The sequence below is a fragment of the Pan troglodytes genome, chromosome 14 (genome assembly GCF_028858775.2).
Source record: "Pan troglodytes isolate AG18354 chromosome 14, NHGRI_mPanTro3-v2.0_pri, whole genome shotgun sequence".
NCBI lineage: Eukaryota > Metazoa > Chordata > Mammalia > Primates > Hominidae > Pan > Pan troglodytes.
Genome location: NC_072412.2, coordinates 83,947,230 through 83,970,740, shown reverse-complemented (window position 1 = coordinate 83,970,740; position 23,511 = coordinate 83,947,230). Strand labels below are relative to the sequence as shown.

Here is a 23,511-nt window from a genome sequence, read left to right as displayed (position 1 = left end):
TGGACTTTAGTCTAGGCAAATATATCTTGAGTAATACCTCAAAAGCAGAGGTGGTCAAAGTAAAAATAGACAAATGGATCATATCAAGCAAAAAATTTTCTCCACACCAAAGGAAACCATCAACAAAGTGAAGAGAAAACCCACAGAATGGGATAAAATATTCATAAACTGTCCATCTGAAAAAGGATTAATAAGATTAATATTCAGAATATATAAGAAGCTCAAATAACTTAATTGGAGAAAAAATAATAATCTGATTAAAAATTCGGCCAAAGAACTGCACAGAAATTTCTCAGAAGCAGACATACAAATGGCCAGAAGGTATATGAAAAAAGGCATAGCATCAGTAATTACCAGATAAATGCAATTTAAAACTACAGTGAGATTTGTCCTCCAATTAAAATGGCTTTTATCCAAAAGACAGGCAATATCAAATGCTAGCTCAGATGTGGAGAAAGGGTAACACTTGTACACTGTTGTTGGGAATATAAATTGGTACAGCCACCTCAGAGAACAATATGGAAGGTCTGCAAAAAATGAAAAATAGAACAACCCTATTGTATTAGTTCATTCTCACATTGCTATAAGAACTTCCTGAGACTGGGTAATTTATAAAGGAAAGAGGTGTAATTTACTCACAGTTTTGTATGGCTGGTGAGGACTCAGGAAACTTACAGTCATGGCAGAAGATGATGGGGAGGCAAGCACCTTCTTCACAAGGCAGAGGGAGAGGGAATGACCACAGGAGGAACTACCAAACACTCATAAAACCATCAGATCTCATGAGTACTCACTCACTATTATGAGAACAGCATGAGGGAAACTGCCCCCATGACTCAATTACTTCCCCCCGGTCTCTCCCTTGACACATGGGGACTATGGGGATTATGGGGATTATAATTCAAGATGAGATTTGGGTGTGGTCACAAAGTCTAACTATATCACCTATCATCCAGCAACCCTACTGCTAGATGTTTATCCAAAAGAAAGGAAATCAGTATGTCAAAGCAATATCTGAACCCTCATGTTTATTGCAGCACTATTCACAATAGCCAAGAAATCAAAGCAACCTAAGTGTCCATCAACAGATGAATGGTTAAAGAAAATGAGATAGATACATAAAATAGAATATTACTCAGCAATGAAAAGAATGAAATCCTGTTATTTGCAACACCGTAGATGGAACTGGAGGACATTATGTTAAGTGAAATAAGCCAAGCACAGAAAGACAAATCGTGCATGTTCTCACTAAAATGTGGGAGCTAAAAAATAAAATTGAACTCATTTATATAGACAGTAGAATGATGATTACCAGAGACTGGGAAGGGTAGTGGGGAGGGAGGGATAAAGAGGGGATGGTTAAAAAGTAGAAATACACAATTAGATAGAAGGAATAATATCTAATATTTGGTAGCAAAATAGGACAACTATAGTTAACAATAATTTATAGTATATTTCAAAATAACTAAAAGAATAGATTTAGAATGTTTCTAACAAAAAGAAATGATAAATGTTTGAGGTGATGGGTATGTTAATTACCCTGATTTGATCATTGCACATTGTATGCTTGTATCAAAATATCAGAAGTAACCCCAAAATATGTAAAACTATTCTGTATCCATAATAATTAAAAATAGTTTTTCTAAAAGGAGAATTGTCAATATCTGAGACTCTTAAAAATTAAATTCTAACAATTCCTAATGAAAAGTCACTTTCTACCAAACTTCAACACCTGTTGAAACATTTGGTTTTAGATGGTATGTTGAAAATACGGTAAATTTAGTCTATTATCCAACAAGTCATAAGACATATATTGAAAAGTGAACTAATACATACACAGATATATTTGAAAACAATAAGGGGAACGCTTGCTTAAGAGTTAACAGATTAATATGTACCTAAAAAAGGAAAGCAGCTATGAAGAACTAGCAATGAAAGAGTATAACCATAGGCAAAGGCCTTCCCCAAACAGGCATATACCAAAATCTGAGAAGTTTAAAAGAGATATTTATCACAAAAGGTGACAGTGTAATAAAGTATCAGTTAACCTTTCAGGAAGGCCAACACTGTGAGAGAGTGATAAAAATCCCCCAAAATGAAAGAATTAACATACACAGCAGGGTATTAATAGAACAATTAGAAGAAACTTCAGAGAAGTATGCTTCATATAGTCAGAGAGATAGAGAAGTAAATCATTTTCATAAAACAAGATGAATTAATCATGAAAAATAGGAATATACATGTATATCTATAAATATATAATATAAAATTACTGAAATAATATTCAATAAATAATAAAATATTTCAACTTTAAATGAAGTCATGAGACAAAAACAATGGAAGGTGAAATATTAAAGAAAAATAAAAATACATGTAAGAGATTACTGAAAGGTCCAAACCTTAAAATTTCAGATGACAGAAAGTAAAGAAGGAAAAGGAAATACTTAAGTCAATAATGGCCAAGAACTTCCCAGAACTAAAGAAATACACGTGTTGTGAGGTTTGTAGCAAAAAATTTACACTACATGTATGAGAACTCTCTAGAAGAAAACTAAGCTTAAAATGGTAAGCATTGAGAAGAAGCAAACACAAATTCTCTTCAGAGAACTAAACTTCAAATATAGGGCTTAAAGAATTCTCATAGTAAAATTCCAAGGAATATGATACCAATATAAAAATTACAGAACATTTTAAGAAACAAATCACTATCAGTAAGTCAACAAGGCAAGAAACCACTGAATCAGATCTGGAAAAATATGTCAATATTAAAATAATCAGATTCAAAACACAAAATAAGCAAACAACATGTTTCAAAATTAAGAAGTGAAATGGAAACATGAAGAGATTATCAAAAATACTAAGGCAGTTTTAAAAACATATGAATGGAATATAAGAAGTTGAAAAAATTGTAATTTGACTTAGAAGTTCAATAGATGGCATCAAATTAGACACCATTAAAGAAAGAATAAGAGAACTGGGTGATAGACCTGGAGGAATTACCCTAAAGACATTAAAGAGAGCTAAAGATATGGAAAATGAGAAAAAGAGCGAAGAGGCATGGAAGACAGAGTAAGGTCTTGCATCTGCTTAGTTTCAGAAGGAGAGGAAAGATAAAGAATGAGGCAGAACTTTGGGAAACAGTTTGTAAGTTCCTCAAAATGTTAAATATAGATTTATTATATCACCCAGCAATTACATTCCTAGATATCTATCCAAGAGAAATGAAAACATGTGCATACACAAATATTCATACAGGCATTATTTATAAGAGCCAAATAGACAACCCAAATGTCCATCGACGAACAGGCCAATTAATAAGCAAAATATGGTATATGCATATAATGAAATTTCATTTGACAATGAAGTACTGACATATACTACAAGGATGCACCTTGTAAATATTATAGTAACTGAAAGAAGCCAGTCACAAAGGTCCATATATGGCATGATACCATTTATATGAAATTTCAGAATAGGCAAATCTGTGGAAACAGAAAGTAGATTTCTAGTTGCCAGGGTATAAAGAAGAATGTTGTGGGGAGAAGGCATAAAGATAATGGAGAGTGACTGCTTGTAGGTACAAAGTTTTGTTGTGTGTTTAAAAAAAAATTCTAGGGTACATGTGCACAACCTGCAGGTTTGTTACATATGTATACATGTGCCATGTTGGTGTGCCACACCCATTAACTCATCATTTACATTAGGTATTTCTCCTAATGTTATCCCTTCCCTGTCCCCCCACCCAATCACCCGGTGTGTGATGTTCCCCACCCTGTGTCCAAGTGTTCTCATTGTTCAATTCCCACATATGAGTGAGAACATGTGGTGTTTGGTTTTCTGTCCTTGCGATAGTTTGCTGAGAATGATGGTTTCCAGCTTCATCCAAGTCCCTACAAAGGACATGAACTCATCCTTTTTTATGGCTGCATGGTATTCCATGATGTATATGTGCCATATTTTCTTAATCCAGTCTATCACTGATGGACATTTGGGTTGCTTCCAAGTCTTTGCTATTGTGAATAGTGCCACAATAAACATACGTGTGCATGTTTCTTTATAGCAGCATGTTTTATAATCCTTTGGGTATATACCCAGTAATGGGATGGCTGGGTCAAATGGTATTTCTAGTTCTAGATCCTTGAGAATTGCCACACTGTCTTCCGCAATGGTTGAGCTAGTTTATACTCCCACCAACAGTGTAAAAACATTCCTATTTCTCCATGTCCTCTCCAGCACCTGTTGTTTCCTGACTTTTTAATGATCGCCATTCTACCTTGTGTGAGATGGTATCTCATTGTTGTTTTGATCTGCATTTCTCTGATGTCCAGTGATGATGAGCATTTTTTCATGTATCTGTTGGCTGTATAAATGTCTTCTTTTGAGAAGTGTCTGTTCATATCCTTCGCCCACTTTTTGATGGGGTTGTTTGATTTTTTCTTGTAAATTTTTTTAAGTTCTTTGTAGATTCTGGATATTAGCCCTTGGCACATGTACCCTAGAACTTAAAGTATAATTTAAAAAAAATTGAAAAATAAAAATAAAAAGAAGAAGGCTTTAGCCTTCTTTGTTTTAAAAAAAATAAAATAAAATTTTAAAAAGTTCTAAAATGAGGCCGGGCACAGTGCCTGACACCTGTAATCCCAGCACTTTGGGAGACCAAGGCAGGTGGACCACTTGAGGTCAGGAGTTCAAGACCAGCCTGGCCAACATGGTGAAACCCTGTCTCTACTAAAAATACAAAAATTAGCTGGTTGTGATGGCATGTGCCTGTGGTCCCAGCTACTCGGGAGGGGCTGAGGCAGGAGAATCTCTTGAACCCAGGAGGCAGAGGTTGCAGTGAGCTGAGATCACACCACTGCATTCCAGCCTAGGTGACAGAGTGAGACAGTCTAAAACAAACAAACAAAAAGTTCTAAAATGAGATTATACTTATGATTGCAGAACTATTAAAATCTGCAAGTCTGTTAAAAACCATTGAATTTACGTATCATAAAGCCTACTGTAAATGGGTGGACTTTATGATGTATAAATTATATCTCAATGAATAGGTAAAAAGAAAAGTGACAGAACATAAAAAATAATGGAGTAGAAGCAATAATTTAAAATATTAATAACTGGGAATTTTTCAAAACTAATAAAAGACATCAATCCTTAGGTTCAAAAATTTGAATGAATCCCAAGCAGGATAAATACACCAAAGGATTATAAATCATGCTGCTATAAAGACACATGCACATGTATGTTCATTGTGGCACTATTCACAATAGCAAAGACTTGGAACCAACCCAAATGTCCATCAGTGATAGACTGGATTAAGAAAATGTGGCACATATACACCATGGAATACTATGCAGCCATAAAAAAGGATGAGTTCATGTCCTTTGTAGGGACATGGATGAAGCTGGAAACCATCATTCTCAGCAAACTATCACAAGGATAAAAAACCAAACACCACATGTTCTCACTCATAGGTGGGAATTGAACAATGAGAACACTTGGACACAGGAAGGGGAACATCACACTCTGGGGCCTGTCGTGGGGTGGGAGGAGGGGGGAGGGATAGCATTAGGAGATATACTTAATGTAAATGACGAGTTAATGGGTGTAGCACACCAACATGGCACATGTATACATATGTAACAAACCTGCAGGTTGTGCACACGTACCCTAGAACTTAAAGTATAATACAAAAAAAAAAAAAAAAAAAAGAAAAAAAAGAAAGGCAAAAAAAAATCCACGTTTAGACAAATCAAAATGAATAGCAAAACAACAATGTTTCTAAATTTGGTTGAACTTCTGTTTCCTCATGATTAGGTTAAAATGGACACTCTGAGGGGAATATCACAGAAGTGACCTGGTGCTCTTCTCCCTGTTTTCCATCAGTTGACACACAATGTTGACTTGTCCCATCACTAGTGATGCTGATTTTGATCACTTGAGTAGAGTGGGCTTTGCCTAGTTTCTCCATTGAAAAGGTTACTATTTTTCCCTTGATAAGAAGTATTTTTTGAGGAGCTAATCTGAGACTATGTGAATATCTCATTCTTCGTGCATTCTTACCCACTGGTTTTAGCCCAGTGGAAACTTTTTGTTTGTTTGTTTGAGACAGAGTTTGCTCTGTCGCCCAGGCTGGAGTGCAGTGGCACAAACTCGGCTCACTGCAACCTCCACCTCCCGGGTTCAAATGATTGTCCTCCCTCAGCCTCCTGAGTAGCTGGGATTACAGGCACGTGCCACCATGCCCAGCTAATTTTTTGTATTTTCAGTAGAGATGAGGTTTCACCATGGTAACCAGGATGGTCTGGATCTCCTGACCTCGTGATCCACCTGCCTTGGACTCCCAAAGTGTTGGGATTACAGGCGTGAGCCACCACGCCCAGCCTGATGGAAACATTTTTATTCCATTGTTCCTTCCATACCTTTTGGTGATATTTTACTATAATAAAGAGTTTTTTCTCCTAATTTGTTTTTTCTTTTATTTGTCTATTTACATTTGTGTAGAATCATGTACTATTTTACTTAATGAGATAATCTATTACTATCATTATTAATTTTGACACTCAAATTGTTTCGTATTTGTCCAGTGGAAGCCATTACAAGCTTTTGACATCTCACCATAATTCTTTTATTGCTTCTTTACTTTAGGTCACAACATAATAATATGGTTAACTTCATACATTTTCTGCCTGGCTCTAGAATCAGACATTTCTCCAAGAATCCCCAGCTATCTTTATTGAAGAATGGTATGTATAAAACAAGATCTGGCTACCAGCTATGCTCACTGCCACTGGGGTTTTACTATTCCCAGGTTTCCCAGGTCCATTCAGTAGATACAGCCAGGAAACATTTTTCTGTGTACAGATACACACACACACATACACACACACATACACAAGTGTGAAATCATAACTATACATTTACATCTATATCTATTTCTATGCCTATTTCTCTGTATTGAAAACCATCAGCTCATAGCACTGCCTCCAATGCCAGTCCAACACCATAGGGTTTATTGTGTTTTTCTCCTTTTTCACATTGGTAACCCCCTTCTCAGAGAATGAGAAACCTGGCTTCCATTATCTTCAATATTTTCTCCATATCCGTTATTGTAACAAATCTCCTCACCGAAGCAGAGCTGTAATTTTGCTTACTCATCTTCCTGAAGGCCCTGACACCGGCTGAACTGCCACGCTGCTTGACTGGCTTTCTCTTGCAGGCTGCAGCTCCTGAGCCTGACTGGAAGCTGCCTTCCTTAGATCTTTCCCTGCGTTGGTCCCAGTCTTTGTCCACTACCTTTCTCACTCAGGCCAAATGACTTTCTTTTTAAGTTTTTTTTTTTTTTTTTTTTAAGTTTCTGTTTTTTGTTTGTGTGTGTGTGTGTGTGTGTGTGTGTATGTGGTTTTTTTTTGTTGTTTTTGTTGTTGTTGTTGTTGTTGTTGTTGTTTTTTGAGACAGGATCTTGGTCTGTTACCCAGGCTGGAATGCAGTGGTGCTGTCACAGCTCACAGCAGGGCAGCCTCAGACTCCTGGGCTTAAGTGATCCTCCCTCCTTAGCCTCCTGCATAGCTGGACCTACAGGTGTCTGCCAGCACACCTGATTAATTTTGTTTGTTTGTTTGTATTTTTTTGTAGAGACAGGGTCTTACTATGCAACCCAGGCTGGTCTTGAACTCCTGGGCTCAATGATCTTCCCTCCTTGGCCTCCCAAAGTGCTGGAATTACAGGCCTGTGCCACTGTGCCCTGCCCACTTTTCTGTTTTAATAGAGTAACATTTGAATATTCACAGATATTTAAGGAAAAAGGTAAAGCAGTATGAGCGACTGAAAGCACAACTATGCCAACTTAATTTGGTTCTTAAAGTTTCAACTGTAATTGTAATATACTTCTAGATAAAAACTATCAACCAGCTCTTCCAACACAGAGAATGGTAAAGTTATAGTAAATCCCGTTACACTGGAAATGTGTCAAATACTCACTGTTTAGGTGCACTGTGCATTGCATCTTGATTTTTCCTCATCAGAAAAAGGGCTTATCTGTAATTCACAATTAGTGTCAGCTACCCGATGATTTAAAAAGTGTGAAATATTGCCTGTCAGGTTGCTCCTTACATTTTTAAAAAATGATGTAATATTCTTTAAAGTAATATTATAGACATGAAGCATTTAGGAAATTTTATAATGAATTTGATTAAATATGACAGATATACTGTGGATATTTTACAGAATATTACAGGTAACAGCATCAAAGCATCAGAATTTAATCAGAATTGTGAAGGAAATTTAAGCTTCTTTTTCAGATGCTTTAAAATTCCTATAAAACTTTTTGTCTTATGATAAAATATTTAGCTACAGTATACAAAAGATACTAGATACATAGCCAGGTATCAATGTGGGGAAACTCTTATTTTATTTACTTATTTTTAAAATTTTTTATTTTTGTTTTTTGTGAGTACATAGTATTTGTATGTAATCATGAGTTACATAAGATATTTTTATACAGGCATGCAATGCATAATAATTGCTTCAGGGTAAATGGAATATCCATCACCTCAAGCATTTATCGTTTGTGTTTCAAACAATTCAATTATATTTTTAATTAATTAATTATTATTTATTTAGAGACAGAATCTTGCTCTGTCACACAGGCTGGAATGCAGTGGTACGATCTTGGCTCACTGCAACCTTCACTTCCTGGATTCAAGAGATTCTCTAGCCTCAGCCTTCTAAGTAGCTGGGATTAGAGGTGTGCGTCAGTATGCCAGGCTAATTTTTGTATTTTTAGTAGAGACGGGGTTTCGCCACATTGGCCAAGCTGGGCTCGCACTCCTGGCCTCAAGTGATCTGCCCACCTCGGCCTCCCAAAAGTGCTGGGATTACAGGCATGAGCTACCACACCTGGCCTACTTTTAGTTATTTTAAAGTGTACAATTTATTTTTTACTATAGTCACCCTGTTGTTCTAGCAAATACTAGGTCATTCATTCTTTCTCTCTCTATATTATTTTTTGTACCCATTAACCATCCTCAATTCCTCCTAACCCTCTCCTACCCCTCTCAGCCTCTGGTAGCCATCCTTCTACTCTCTATCTCCATTAGTTCAATTGTTTTAATTTTCCTTTTTTTTTTTTTTTTTTTGAGACAGAATCTTGCTCTGTCGCCCAGGCTGAATGGAGTGCAGTGGCACGATCTCAGCTTACTGCAATCTCTGCCTCCTGGGTTCACACCATTCTCCTGCCTCAGCCTCCCGACTAGCTGGGACTACAGGTGCCCGCCACCACGCCTGACTAATTTTTTGTATTTTTAGTAGAGACAGGGTTTCATCGTGTTAACCAGGATGGTCTTGATCTCCTGACATTGTGATCCACCCGCCTTGGCCTCCCAAAGTAAATTGTTTTAATTTTTAGCTTCCATAGATAAGTGAGAACATGGGATGTTTGTCTTTCTGTGCCTGGCTTATTTCACTTAACATAATGACCTCCAGTTCCATCCATGTTGTTGCAAATGACAGGATCTCATCTTTTTTTTAATGACTGAATAGTACTCCATTGTGTATATGGACCACATATTCTTTATCCATTTATCTGTCGATATGGGAAAATCTTATTTTGTAAAACAAAATTTTCTTCTGATCCATTTTTTCCCTGCATCCTAGGTGTCTGAGGGCAGATTCCTTTTGAGAGGCTTTAAATTGCAAGAGAAAGCAGTATTTTTCTTGGGGGCTTGTATTCTGGTTCAATTTCAGTCAGCAAGCTGTTTCCAGCGTCCACATCCAGAGCCTGCTCAAGTATAGTTGTCCAAAAGAGAAAATACATCAGACAGATTCTGGAACCTCTTCTTTGAAAAGGGGTCAGTCCTTGGATGAAGGATCATCTTTGATTTGCCTTGAGACAGGACAAATAATGGCCTCTTTTCTTCAATGCAGTTTGTAGAATAACTCTCTGGACTATATTACCCAGTGGCACCTGTCTCTGCACATAGAATAACCTTGTACCAAAGATTCCTAAAACAGAATTAGGGACAGTTTCAGGAAAATTCCACTGCATCTGTGCAACCCTTGTATCATGATCAGCAGGCTCCAGGCTTTAGCCTTCTGCACAATCACCTTACAATTAGCAAAGTAGCAAAGTGTCCTCTTTTTTAGAAAATATTCCCAAACCTCAAATCCTATCCAGGACACACTTCACAATTTTCTTTATTTTTGATTCCTTTTGGCCTTGAATGAACTGGGAATCAGGAACAAGGGTAAGTCTTCTTGTTAGATATTTGGACCTCAGAAAACACATCAACCACTTCCCACTTCCCTTTGGCTGTTCTGCCAAGGCCCTGAGCTGAGGAGGGCTTCAGACTTGCTTGGATCCTGCCCTTTTTGGGAGGCAATGGTTCAGTTCCAGAGACTTAGCAAAGTACAGACTAGGAAAGCTTAAGAGTCATTTGCATACAAAAAGGCCACCTTCAAGTCAGCTGACAACCTGGTATAACACACTGGCTTATAAAAAGCTTCTCAGTTCTCCTTGAAGAGGTCCTTCACTTCCCTTGTAAGTTGGATTCCTAGGTATTTTATTCTCTTTGAAGCAATTGTGAATGGGAGTTCCCTCATGATTTGGCTCTCTGTCTGTTATTGGTGTATAAGAATGCTTGTGATTTTTGCACATTGATTTTGTATCCCGAGACTTTGCTGAAGTTGCTTATCAGCTTAAGGAGATTTTGGGCTGAGACAATGGGGTTTTCTAGATATACAATCATGTCATCTGCAAACAGGGACAATTTGACTTCCTCTTTTCCTAATTGAATACCCTTTATTTCCTTCTCCTGCCTAATTGCCCTGGCCAGAACTTCCAACACTATGTTGAATAGGAGTGGTGAGAGAGGGCATCCCTGTCTTGTGCCAGTTTTCAAAGGGAATGCTTCCAGTTTTTGCCCATTCAGTATGATATTGGCTGTGGGTTTGTCATAGATAGCTCTTATTATTTTGAGATATGTCCCATCAATACCTAATTTATTGAGAGTTTTTAGCATGAAGAGTTGTTGAATTTTGTCAAAGGCCTTTTCTGCATCTATTGAGATAATCATGTGGTTTTTGTCTTTGGTTCTGTTTATATGCTGGATTACATTTATTGATTTGCATATATTGAACCAGCCTTGCATCCCAGGGATGAAGCCCACTTGATCATGCTGGATAAGCTTTTTGATGTGCTGCTGGATTCGGTTTGCCAGTATTTTATTGAGGATTTTTGCATCAATGTTCATCAAGGACATTGGTCTAAAATTCTCTTTTTTGTTTGTGTCTCTGCCCGGCTTTGGTATCAGGATGATGCTGGCCTCATAAAATGAGTTAGGGAGGATTCCCTCTTTTTCTATTGATTGGAATAGTTTCAGAAGGAATGGTACAAGTCCCTCCTTGTACCTCTGGTAGAATTCGGCTGTGAATCCATCTGGTCCTGGACTCTTTTTGGTTGGTAAGCTATTGATTATTGCCACAATTTCAGAGCCTGTTATTGGTCTATTCAGAGATTCAACTTCTTCCTGGTTTAGTCTTGGGAGGGTGTATGTGTCGAGGAATTTATCCATTTATTCTAGATTTTCTAGTTTATTACCATAAAAACCCTAGAAGAAAACCTAGGCATTACAATTCAGGACATAAGCATGGGCAAGGACTTCATGTCTAAAACACCAAAAGCAATGGCAACAAAAGCCAAAACTGACAAATGGGATCTAATTAAACTAAAGAGCTTCTGCACAGCAAAAGAAACTACCATCAGAGTGAATAGGCAAAGTACAGAATGGGAGAAAATTTTCACAACCTACTGATCTGACAAAGGGCTAATATCCAGAATCTACAATGAACACAAACAAATTTACAAGAAAAAAACAAACAACCCCATCAAAAAGGGGGCGAAGGACATGAACAGACACTTCTCAAAAGAAGACATTTATGCAGCCAAAAAACACATGAAAAAATGCTCACCATCAGTGGCCATCAGAGAAATGCAAATTAAAACCACAATGAGATACCATCTCACACCAGTTAGAATGGCAATCATTAAAAAGTCAGGAAACAACAGGTGCTGGAGAGGATGTGGAGAAATAGGAACACTTTTACACTGTTGGTGGGACTGTAAACTAGTTCAACCATTGTGGAAGTCAGTGTGGCGATTCCTCGGGGATCTAGAACTAGAAATACCATTTGACCCAGCCATCCCATTACTGGGTATATACCCAAAGGACTATAAATCATGCTGCTATAAAGACACATGCACACGTATGTTTATTGTGGCACTATTCACAATAGCAAAGACTTGGAACCAACCCAAATGTCCAACAATGATAGACTGGATTAAGAAAATGTGGCACATATACACCATGGAATACTATGCAGCCATAAAAAAGGATGAGTTCATGTCCTTTGTAGGGATATGGATGAAACTGGAAATCATCATTCTCAGTAAACTATCGCAAGGACAAAAAACCAAACACCGCATGTTCTCACTCATAGGTGGGAATTGAACAATGAGAACACATGGACACAGGAAGGGGAACATCACACTCTGAGGACTGTTGTGGGGAGGGGGGAGGGGGGAGGGATAGCATTAGGAGATATACCTTATGCTAAATGACGAGTTAATGGGTGCAGCACACCAGCATGGCACATGTATACATATGTAACTAACCTGCACATTGTGCACATGTACCCTAAAACTTAAAGTATAATAATAATAAAATAAAAAAAGAAGATATACAGTAGTACTTTGCAGTTTACATTTTTTACACAAATGGTATAGTATTATGCATATCATTTGCATGTATTGTTACTTAACAATAAACTTTGGAATTCTATCTCACTTGATCAAAAAAAAAAAAAAGTCTTCTCAGGTCCAAGAGACATAGAATGAGGCAGGTAAGTCCCCCAAGGCACACTGACGACAGGACCTTTGAACTTGGTATTTGCATTGTCTAGTGTGCTCTAGGAAGCCATACAACCATCTTCCTAGACTTTTCTTAAATGACACTTTCTTGTGGAGGCTACTCTACCACTCTTTTAAAAATTATAGTTCTCACCCCTATATTTTCTCCCTCCTTGACTTTTTTACTTTTCTTTATAGCATGAGAAATAATCATATAATACATTATTTATTTTGTATGTTATTTTATTTTGCATGTTTTCATATGTTTTACTTTGTATGTTTCGGTGTTTTCTTCCTACTAGAATCTACAACAGAATGTACGATTTACAAAGACAAGGGATTTTGTTTCTTTTGACCATGGCTGTATCCTCAGTTCCTGGCCCATAGGAGGGTTGTTAAATGAAATAAATGAACTCACAGTTTCTTAATTCTTTTTGTAAGGGGGATGGTTCTTCAACCGTGCTTTTCTTAGGTCTTTGATCCATTAATATCCCTTCTCTCTTTTACCTCTCTAATCTTTCCTTGACTTTCTCATCCCAGTCCACTGACAAACATACTTAACTACCCACTCCTTCCTTCAACCCTAACTCTTCCTCCTACTCACTTCTCAAATTTCATTCTCTGCCAAAATTCATGAGCATGCATGCTGCATTTTCTGCTTCCACTCTTTGGTTCCATTTATCCCACCACTCATTGTAGTCTCTTTCTTCCATCCAATCATTTTATTTAGTTCTCATATTGCTGATACTTCTGCAACTTTTTACTGTGCTGATTATTTTTGTTTTATTTTAATTGTCCTCTCTGGGACTTGTGACATTTCTCCTCATTCTTACCTCGTGTAAATTCTTTCTTCTTTTCTCTGATTGGTTTCTGTTCTTCTGACTGCCCCTTAAATTTGTTTTTCTCCAAGATGCCATCTGCAATTCTTTTATCTGTTTACTCTAAAAATTATATTTAGTGATGTCAACAAACACTTAGCTTTAATCATCAACTGCAATATACAATTCTTGAGTTTAAGTCCACTGTCTGGAGCTTTTTTTCTAAATTCTAATATTATATTTCTAACCAGTGTGCTGGTTAGAATCCAGTCGAAGAAGAAGAGTATGGCACAGAGGACAAACTCATATACTGACCACTTCATTACAAAGTGATTAGTGCCATTGTAAAATGAAAGCAGGCTGCAATGGGTTCTTCCACTTATTAGCTATGAGACTTAGAAAAGTAATGTGAGCTCTCTCTGTCTCCTTTGTAAAATGAGAATAATAGTTGTATCTACCAGATGTGGCTGTTGACAGAATTAGAAGAAATAACCCAAGTATAGAATGTAGAACCATACCTAGAACTAAATGTTTAACAAGTGCTTACTACTGCTATTATTATTATTGTTTTAAGCTTTTAGTACACGGGCAAGACCTAGAGATCATTTAGGGGTTTAAGACAAGATGTTTTGTAAGACATTATCTGTATGCTGAATTCCAATGGATGAGGAGGAGATGAACCAGTTAAAGAAGAGTAGGAAAGACATTTCAAGCACATAAATAATGACACATAATACATTATGTAATGTGTCATTATTTATGTATTTATGCGCTTGAAGCAACATAAATAATGACACATATGATAGAAGCATATGCTATGTGAGAGAACAAGCTGATAGTAGATATTTCTAGAGCATAAATTTCAAGGTGCAGAATGTTCAGAGGTAAAATTAGAAAATTAAAAAGAGGCCAGGTCATGGAATACCATACTAAGGAATGTGGTTGTAGTCTACAGGTAGTCAAAAATTTAAATTTTAAACATGGAAATAATTAAATAACCTTTTAAATTCTAGATAGAATTACACTGGAAGCAATTTATAGCATGTCATAAAAATAAAAAAGTATAGTGAAAAAACTGAAAAAAAAATTATATCCATAATCTCACATGAGACATCTCTTAGGAGCTCCCCAAAATAGTGGTAGTTCGAGGGATGATGGAGATGCTATACTCATTGTCTGGAGCAGAGTCTGGAAAATATTGATTGTGATAGTCCACTTGGCTGGATCAAACACAGGTCACAGAATTAAGTCTAATGTGCCAAACAATAGTAGGTACGATCGTAGAAGCATAAGTAAAGAACAATGGAGACAAAAAGACAGAATTAATTTAGAGAGGCGGGAACAAACATCATGAAGGCGTGTAATTCCAAGTGATACACAAGAAACATACATATGGAATATGGAGGAGTTATATAAATAGAAATTTAAAGCACATCTTGGGAGTAGATTGCAAAAGGCATTAAGTATTTGGTCAGCAATGTTTAGTTTTCTTCTATAGAAGTTCAGAAATTATTTTATCATATTTATTAGTTTCTGAATGTGTTTTACTTATTGTCATGAAAAAATGAAATTTAAAAAATGGAACTGCCATGGAGATACACAAAATTAGATGGAGGTCAATTTATTTAATTCATTTCTACATTTTATGATTATATGTATTAGGTAGTAGATTTAAAATCTTCTTCACTTCAGGAAATAGGAGGAAGAGAATACAGATCACATGAGAAGTGAGGTCTTCACATTAAAATGTGTTTTACAATATATTCATTACATTTGTAACTGACCCATATAACAGATTGAACATGTTTATTGCAGTTATTAATTCGGAATGTCTACAGCATCAGGGTGGAGTAAGATGTCAGAATAATTTTGTGAAGTCTATATTCTGATTAAGAATATGAGTGCTGATTTGTTCATTCATTCAAAGTAATCACAGTCATCTTATGTTTATATGCCATATTAAATCATGAGAGTCCAGAGCATTTGGTAAACTGAAATTATTCTAGTGTTCAGCTATAACAATAATAGTACAATGTGAAATCAGATAACACAAACTACAGGAATCTGCCAAAATTTGAAATATGCCCATATTACGATACATGTTTTAAAATAAGTCCTGTGAGTTCAAATTAATAATCTTGTTTATATACAGAATAGCATCTTAGAATCACAGCATCTTAATAAAGTAAGAAGAGACCTTGACGATCACCTTTTCCAACCATTTCATTTTACAGATGAGGAAACTAATTTCTACGGTTTTGATTTCTTGCTGGTTCCTACTAAATTACATCATTACCTTCATGCTATTGCTTGCAAAAGTAATATCATATTATTTACTGAATATGAATATGAAAAGTATGTATCACCACTACCACCCAATTCAGAAATTTAAATCCTAAGAGTTCCATGTATAAACTCCTCAAGATGGTGTCCAGTTCATTGTCAGAAAGCTCTCCTAACTGGGAGCCAGAAATGGTTAAGGTAAGGAGTGACGTTAGTGTGTAAAATGGAATGTTCTTCCCCAAATCCCATGCCCGATTCCCATGTTTCCTTCCTAAAGGTACAAACCTGTCTGCCACTGTTTAATCTAGAAAAAGAGCTGATGGCAAGTCTTTGTTATCATTTGGAGGGTCCAGATAAATAGATAATGCCTATAGATTGTCCAGATATTTAAACTGGGGGGTAATTTTTAGCACCTACTTGCATTTGTTGTATTAAAACTCTGCTGTGTTAATAGCGTTCCCTGAAGTTCTGAGAACTATCCAACTACACTGGCTAATTTAAGCAACATCCTCCCCCTACATCCCACCATACTGCTTTTTATCACTGAAAGTATTTATTCAAACTACTCTATGAGCTTCTGGCTATGTTTTGGATTCTATCTTCTCTTGACCACTTTATTTGCACTTCTTGACCCTTTCTATTCTAAAAGTCCCAGTCTACCAGTCCTCTCTTTTCTTGACCCTCCCAGAACTCAGAGATCTAGACTTTCTGTAAACTCAAGAGTATTTTTTAATCTCCATCTCATTTAATTTTATATGATCATAACTTGTTTTCTTAAACTAGATTAAAAGCCTCTATAGGGCAAAAACCTGTATGTATTTCATATCCCTTGATACCTATCAGCATGCTGAGAATATTGTAGGTCCTCAATAAATGTTGGTGTTAAACCATGAAATTTTGTTTACACTGCTTAGCTAAAGTCTGTCTATATAGTGATATATTCTGAAAAATCAATATTTTATTAATTCAATACTCCATGGTATAGAAATGACTATAGGGGATTAATTTGACTAAAATAAAAGTTTTATATTATTCTTTAATGTTTTTCTGTTTCAGAGGTAAAGCCATAGAATCACAATGGCCAAAACTCATTCAAAAGGAGCTATCTTAAAAATAACATTAAAGGAAAATGTTTTCTATTCTAAAAAATCTGCATGTATTTCATGAATGAAGAACCATTTTCTTAATTATACCGATGAGACTGAAGAGAGGTAGTGAGGTGTAATGTCATTAACATGGGCTCACTAGATAGACAAGGGGTCAGGTTGCAGCTCACTTATTTATCAGCAGTGTGACTTTGGTAACATTATTCACCTTGCTGAGTCGGTGTCCTTATGTATAAAATGGTGACAATAATATGTCTCTCATTTTATCTAAGAAACTTTAATGAAATAACGAATGTAAATACTTAGTTGGCAGTACCTGCCACAACAAAACTTAGATCAAATTTTTAGCCATGTGTGCTGAATACGGGAGTTTTTAACATCACTACATTGATTAGGTCTATATCAGACACACATACACTGATTGTCTCTTGCACGTATTGACATGCATGGAAAAGAGAACTTGCAGAGAGAAAGGTTTGTTTAGTACCTCCATGGGCAGTGAGAGGAGGAAAAGAGTGTTGGAGAAGTAAACATGATGTCTGTTCATTACAGTAGTAGCATCCAAATATGGCCATCAACCATTCTTCCCTTCCTAGATGCACATACCAGATACTCCTCACATTAAGAAGTGCAGTCTTTTTCCCTATCCTTTGAAATTAGGCTGGCCTTGTGATCTGCTTTGATCAAAAGAACATGGTGAAAATGACATTCTGGGTCTCCTAAGCCTAGTCTTTAAGAAGTATATCAGCTTCTGCAGTCTCCCTCTTGGAAAACTCCATCTTGGACACTAGCCGCCATGTTGTGAGGAAGCCCATTCTAGAAGAGTGAATAAGTGGAGGCCACATTGAAAGAAGCCCTGGAGAATGAGTGACCCACCTTGGATATTCCAGTTCCAACTGTGCATCCAGCTGAATGAACTCACATAAGTGATCCCAGCCAACATCATATGGAGCAAAAGAACTGTCCATTAAGGCATTTGCCATGCCTTAATTTCTGACCCACAGAATATTAAGAAATGATAAATAGTTGTTATTTCAAGCCACTAAATTTGTGGATGCCTTTTTACATATCAATTGGTATTCAAAAAACTCCCCACACTTCAAAATTATATCCAACCTCTATTTTAAAAAGGAGATTTGTTATCCATCTAAGCAGAACTCAGGCTTTCTCGAGTTCAGTGAGGACTTGAGGGTATGCTGTATGTTGTACAATGTGGGAGGATTTATAGCCTTGGGGGCCCTCGGGCATTGTACCCTGATAGGAGCATACTCCAGAGGCAAGGACAGCAGCGGGAGAAGAAAAGGGCCTCCCTGGGATGACCTTCCAGGAGACAACTGCTACAAGAAAGCCTATGTACAGTTAAAAGAGCACAACTGTCCCTGATCACATGGAAGCCTTCTCCAGGTGCTGCCACAAACAATGGGAAGGGGTCTTGGAGCAGACGTTGGGATCTCTGACAAGTGCAGTGAAAAGCTAGTAAGTGTTGTAAATATGATCTTGCAATGAATCAACCTGCAAAAAATGAGAAACCAAGTTCCAAAGGAGCAACTCTAATTCATTCAGCTTAGAATAGGCCCCCATCTTTGGACCAATTAAAAATAGGGGGATTTTACTGTATGAATATGGCTACTACTAGCTAGGCCATGGTACTACAGGGATGGGAGGAGTCGGGGGGAGTACATAACTGTTACTAGTTCCGTTGTGTGTATCTATTAGAGCTTATTTTCTGAATTGCAATGATGTATTAACTTAACTTTTATTGAAGATTGGGATTGTCTCTACATCCCTAGAGCATGGGAAGCCCCCGGTACTGAGCCATTCAATAAACATTAGTTCTGTTTTTCCCTCACTTAACTGGTACATTCCATACCTGTCATTGCTCCTGTTTCTAGCAGTATTGCCATGTGATGTGGAATATTGGTGATAGTGAGTGAGGTGTATTTAGCACTTGAACGCTTTTCAAAGTACTTTCACATAGGTATAGAATTTATCTCTATGCAGTGATGTAGGCAATATCATTTTTCTTTCTTTTTTGAGATGGAATTTCACTCTTATCACCTAGACTGGAGTGCAGTGGCACTATCTTGGTTTACTGCAACTTCCACCTCCTGGGTTCAAGTGATTCTCCTGCCTCAGCCTCCCAAGTAGTTGGAATTACAGGTACCTGACACCACACCAGGCTATTTTTTTTTTTGGATTTTTAGTAGAGATGAGGTTTCACCATGTTGGACAGGCTGGTCTCGAACTCCTGACCTCAGGTGATCTGCCTCCCTCAGCCTCCCAAAGTGCTGGGATTACAGGTGCGAGCCACCGTGCCTGGGTAAGCAATATAATTTTAACCTCTAAGCAGAAAAAGAAGATTCAGAGAGTTTGTATATCTTGTATATGGATTTTCTGAGGGTCAGAGGAAGCTGGATCACTGTGTAACATCTAGTGCAAGAAGTCAGGAGTACTGGGTAAGGCACGATCCAAGACAGAATCACACATAAAGGTAGTTCAGCTTGGCTCTGGCAAGTTTCTGAGATGTAAGGTGAGGTGAATAATCAGCAGATTCTGTGATTCTGAGAGTGAGAAGCAGAACTGGGCCACATGCACCATGCTGGTTGCTTTGAGTGGATGAAGAATTTTGTTATTAGCAGGGCTGCCCCACCTAAAACAGTTCCCAGCTGGAGTTTTCAAGAGAGGAATGTGCAGCTACTTAAGGAAGTCTGACAGTATGGTAAGGCCATGACAGTGTTTGAGACTCAGAACGCCCTAAACTCTGGGCAGTTCTTTCAATCCTCATGATCTGTACTTATCCCAATTCACGCCATCTCACCACAACTGCAGATGTGCTTTGCCTCTTAGTCCAGGCTGCCGTTTTTTAACTGTAAAACCCTGGGCCACTTTCTTAACCCTTCTGACACCTAGCTTCTTCCTTTGTAGAATGAGATCATGCTGTCTTTCTCAAAAGTGGAACAGTGGCTAAAACAACATGTAAAGCATTGACCTAGTGCCTGGTAAGAGGAAGCCTTCCTATACTTTACTTCCCCAGCCTCTTCAGTGGCAGTAGTAAAAGATTTCAAATCCTTCCTGGTCTTATTACTTTATTAATAATGGAAAACTTCTAACTTGAGAACAATTTTTCTTCCTTCTTCCCCTGAAGACTCTAGGCCTCTTGGAATATTTATTTTAGAATGAAGCTGTTACAGCAATACATCACGCCACATCTTAACTTGGGAAAGTTCCTTAACCTTTTTAAGCCACAGTGTTTGCATCTTTAAAATGGGTAAAATAATGACACCTCCTTCCTAGAGTTGTAAGGATTCATTGTACACTTAGCATTGACGTAAATGTAAGGCACTTAGCACAGTGCCCATTGCATAGCAAGTACGCCATAACTGTTGACTAGTGTTATGATTATCTAAGCCTCAGTTTACTCACCTAGAGATTGGGTATTGGAATGTTTACTTTGAAGGGTATTTTGAGAATTAAAATGGAGATTGTTTATAGAAATATGTATAGATTAATAACCGGTACATTGTAAGCACACATCCAAAGATTATTCATCTCTTCTTCCTATAAAATAGTTATAATATTATTCATCTCTTCTTCTCATAAAATAGCTTATTAAAATAGGTGCCCAAACAAATGCAAATCTTTACTGTTCGTAAGTACCAGTATTTATTTCCAATGGAAGAGAATTCCTGTTACCTAGGAATTAGGAGATAAGAATCCTTGGTTTTGTGGAGAAGGGGCAGGTTATCTAAGGAAAGGTAAGGTGATTTAAGGGTTTTAATATGCAAGGTCATATTCTCAACTGTGAAAAGAAACTTAAAATTACTATCTGTGAATCAATATGTATTAGGCTTTAAGGTGACACTATAAAACAACTGTCATAGGCTCTGATATCCCAGCCATACCCATGCAAGTGCACATCAACAAGCCAATTTACACCATGTGGTTGTAATCTTGTTCCATTTCTCTACATTTCTGAGAAGAAAGGAATTATTAATTGTTGTTTACTATGACACTTCACTATATAAGTGAGCTAGGCTACACTATAAATTCTGGCCTGTGTTCAAAGATTGGCAAAAACAACTTGGCTTAAGGTGCTTTCTATTTGATTTTCTACCAAATCAGCAACATAAAAACTATACGAATGATAGAAATCAATGAGAAAACAAACCTCTTGATCTTTTCCAGAAGTTAGATGATCAACCATGTGGATGCAGGAGCTTATTTCTCTCCATCAAGCTAGAAAATGGGCTTGTCAATATTCAAAGGTCTAACTTTGTTATATGCATCAATTTTTGCTATGCCACAGTTACATGCTTTAGTGTTCTTATTGCTTCATCAAGATTACAAAAATACTTGGCCATGCATGGCCTGCCAAAATATGTGATTATCCAGTTTGTAGCACAACAACTTGTATTAGACTTTGATTGTTAGCCTGTAATCATTTCTGAGTAGTTACTCACCTTTATATAAAGAATTACAGAATAAGTATTGTTCTTGTTATGAATCTTCTACACAGAAAGTACCCAAGAGGTAAAATATTGGCATCTAAAATTAAAGGAATAAAAAATGCATAAGCTATTTAATGTATAGATAAAAGGAGAATTCAATGTTTTCTTCATAAGGAATTCATTTTCTAAGAAATAGCTTTAATTAAAAATCTCTGATAAATAAAACAGAATTTTAAAGCATTTTTGACAAAAGATTTAATAATTTAAAGACATTTGCTTCTTTTCATTTGAAATAATGTAAAAATGTAAATCTCATTTACTTAAATGTGATAATGTAGCCCTATACAATTGTCTTTAAAATGAATAAAATCCCCATGGTTATTTTATCGAACAAGACTAGGGACTTTACAGCAAAGAGAAATGAAATCTTAAGTACTGTGAAATAAAATCAGGTATATGATTGAAAGATAAATTTGTAAGAACATCTTCTAATGCTAATGAAGTATAATTTAGAAAAAAATTCTATAATCTTAGAAATTCTTTAACTTTTGTCCAGATAGATGGAGAGGACTACTAAAAATGCAAAACCTTGAATCAAGAGGTGAAATTTAAGAAAAACTAAGAGCAATTCAAAGAAATTAAAAAGGAAATGTTTACTTTGGAAGAAATAGCTATTCTGAAGCTGGCCTCCTGATAGGCGGTGAAGTTTTGCAAATGCGTTTTTTTATATTCCCATTCAAACCTTTTTAACTCCGTAGTTAATGAGCTAGGCAAATGTTTAATCCTTGCCTCATTCTGTGGTCAAAGGGAAATTTGCAGTTCATATGTATCAGTTTGTTACATACTCCATGCTGTCGTTTGTTCTTAGAAATAGGGAAAGAGAAGAAATAACATTAGCTCTTTCTTCCTATTGCTAGAATTTTTTCTTTTACTGTACCTGATTTTGTCTTATACAGAGAAAATACTCTGGTAGTTCAGAAAGAGGATGGGACAATAGGAAATGTTCGAAATGACTAAGGATAACATCTACCAGCATTTTTGTCATGCACCTTAATCTGATAACATCAAGGAATTTTCAAGAAATTGTTCTGGCTCCCAGAGCTGCTTAATTATATTGTAAGAGCTTTCTTCAACAACAAGGATGAGTATGGATAATAATAATAATAATGATAATAGCCTATACCAAAAATTGGTCTATAAATAAATACTTATTGCTTATCAATTCTCACACCAATAATCTGAATTTCTACTGAAATGCCATTTACTGTATTTAAAATGTGTCACAAAATAATAAAACATTAATTATTATATATTGAATGTTTATTTATTAGGAAACCCTTGTTGATGTAGGACAACATCATTTAGTCATTATGTTTTGTTTTGTCCTTAAAGAATCTGCAGAAAACAAAAGATGAAAACAAGATTTTTAAAAAAAATTCTCCTACAACTCTTTTATTCATTAGGTACATAAGGAATAACTCCTGAGAATGGAGTAAGTAGTACATTAGTTGTATAAACAAAATTCTATTCTTAAATTGATTTCAAAATAGCCCAGGAAAACTGACCCAATGCTCTTGGATAGTCTTAGCTCAGAGGAAACCTTCTACATGAGATGTAGAATCTCACAGGGCTTCCCTACCACCCTTTCTTATTATCAGATTGCTTCAGTGCTTCATACTCTTTTCTTCAGTGTAGACAAAGCCTTGGGAAATTGGCATTTCACCATCACCTTTTGTCTTGTGGAAGTAAAAAAGGTATAAATAAAATAAATTGGCTTCATTTGATTAATTTTCATATTGGCACAAATATCTTCCTCTGAGCAGCTGAAAACATTTCCCTCTGCAGTTTGAAAATGTGCTTTATAAAAATTCACCTTCCCTTTTGGATAAGGTTCCAAAATGTTTAAGAGCAAAAACAACAGTGGCAGCAGCATTCTCACCACCATGTTAACTATT

The 23,511-nt window shown here is 36.5% G+C and overlaps 1 long non-coding RNA gene across 4 annotated transcripts in view; it reads right to left on the bottom strand.

Annotated features, from left to right (window-relative positions):
- Positions 1-23,511, bottom strand: part of LOC134808141 (uncharacterized) — a 562,219-nt gene that overhangs the window by 326,240 nt on the left and 212,468 nt on the right. For all 4 annotated transcript variants that reach the window (XR_010150519.1, XR_010150522.1, XR_010150520.1 and 1 more), the window contains exon 2: positions 21,569-21,653. This is a non-coding gene — a long non-coding RNA (uncharacterized LOC134808141). The remainder of the gene's footprint in view (positions 1-21,568; positions 21,654-23,511) is intronic.